This window comes from Rhagoletis pomonella, unplaced genomic scaffold, assembly GCF_013731165.1.
Source record: "Rhagoletis pomonella isolate Grant_MI unplaced genomic scaffold, Rhpom_1.0 Rhpom_scaffold_00014, whole genome shotgun sequence".
NCBI classification, from domain to species: domain Eukaryota; kingdom Metazoa; phylum Arthropoda; class Insecta; order Diptera; family Tephritidae; genus Rhagoletis; species Rhagoletis pomonella.
In genome coordinates this window covers 9,934,826-9,937,042 of record NW_023458568.1, presented here as the reverse complement: position 1 = coordinate 9,937,042, position 2,217 = coordinate 9,934,826, and positions in this window count along the sequence as shown.

Genomic DNA, 2,217 nt, shown 5'->3' with positions numbered 1-2,217 from the left:
TCAACGTTATTTTTTGATATCACTACCATAATGCATATAGTAAACCATATAGTATAGCATATAGTATAGTAAGTATAATATAGTAAATTTCAAAGTCCTTTTACAAAATTCTGACGGCAGAGAGAAAAACTAGGTACGCAGTTTTACTAAAATTTAATAATAGTTTCTCGAATATATTTGTTTTTGTGTGTGTGAAATTTACTGTCGCACGGCGTTATCGTTCAGCTTTATTTAATTTTTTTTTATTGGTGGGCGCTGACCTTACCATTTTCACCCTTGAAAATGTCTGTCAATGACCTTGCTACAAGCGCAAAATTCCTTATGAAACATCTGTAATAGATCTGAGATAGATAGTACGTTCTGAACATCGGTTACTAGGCCATTGTTGTTCTTACAGGAGTACGCCCTGGTCTTTAAACCTTCCGTAAGTCGCCTAACTCTCTGGTAAAATTTTCGGGCATTCTTCCTGTCGGCCAGCATTTCAAGCTCTTTGCACTCACGTATTTTGGCCTCTCTCTTCTTATTGCGGCAAACACGTCTCGCTTCCCTCTTTAGATCCCTATAGTGGTCCCACATAGCGCGCGCTGCGCCCAATCGCAGCGTGATCCTGTAAGCGGCATCTTTTTTCTCTGCAGCTTTCTGACACTCCTCATTGTACCAGTTGTTCTTTCGGGCTCGCGGAAATCCGACTACTTCTTCGACGGCAGTACTTAATGAGCGGGAAATGTGGTTTCACTGCTCGCATATGTCGGTATGTTGAAGAGTGCTCTCTGAGAGAAGGTGTGAAAGTCGAGTAGGGAATGCATTGGCTGTTTGTTGTGATTGCAGCTTTTCGACGTTAAGCTTTCCTTGCATATTTGGGCGCAAATTTTTTCTGCACAGAGAGGAAGCGTGCCTTCCGTCTATCACAACATGATCGATTTGGTTTCTCGTTTTTCGATCCGGAGACAGCCACGTAGCGTGGTGGATCTTTTTATGCTTGAACCTTGTACCGCATACTACCATGTTTCGGGCCGGCGAAGTCGATAAGCCTCAATCCGTTGTCGGACGTTTCGTCGTGGAGGCTGAATTTTCCGACGGTGGTTCCAAAGATCCCTTCCTTGCCCACCCTGGAATTGAAGTCGCCAAGCACGATTTTGATATCATGACGGGGGCAGCGCTCGTACGTGCGCTCCAAGCACTCATAGAAGAGATCCTTGGATGCCTCATCCTTCTCTTCCGTCGGGGCATGGGCGCAGATGAGCGAGATGTTGAAGAATCTCGCTTTGATGCGGATTGTGGCTAGACGCTCGTCCACCAGGGTGAACGACAGTACTCGGCGACGGAGTCTCTCTCCCAACACAAATCCAACTGTGGTAGACGTCGCAAGGCCCCAGACATTGTTTGCCTTGCCCCGTCCAACGCATTTCTTTGATGGCGGTGATGTCAGCTTTTGTCCTTACGAGGACAACAACCAGCCGGGCAGAGGCACCTTCCCCATTAAGGGTCCGGACATTCCAGGTGCATGCCCTCAAATCGTAGTCCTTTAAACGTTTGCCGAGGTCGTCATCATAAGGGGGGGGGTCTCATCCGAGGCTTTTCCTTGCTTCTTCGCTGGAAGTGGTTTTTACGTGGCGGGTCCCAAGCCCAGCGCACAACCCATTGCTGGGACGGGGGTGGTTTCGCAACCAAATACACGTTTATATAGCGAGCCGCTTGCTCCAAGAAGGCACCCGCTTGCAGCCGCACCTACTGGTGAACAGACGCTGCAGACTCCAGTGAGCCCTTAAAACGAATAAGTCGGAGTGGCCCCACCGAAGCTCCCTCTCTATCTGCCGTGACCTAAGGCTCCACTCGGATTGGTTACCGCATCTCGAACATGGGTTGCTCACGTTGCCCAGAGTGCGCGAACGAGGACGCAAGAGTCGGGATTGAGTATAGCCATGCAACTGTAACTGCATACCCAGCGCAACGACTATACCCCATTGCACTCCAATAAAAATTGGGTATAGTTTTTTCAGTATAGAACAATCCTAGGGGTGAGAGCATTAAACTTCCCGACTTTTTTTGGACCACCCTAGTGGACACACGTCGTGTGAATGCTGTCTTTGACGACCGCAAGCGACAGACAGTATCAATTAAACTTTCAATACACAGGAACCCTAACATCTTGGCTGCAGGACTGCAATTGTCGACTTCGCCAAATTAAATTTATTTCCATTTTGTTCGGCGACTTTG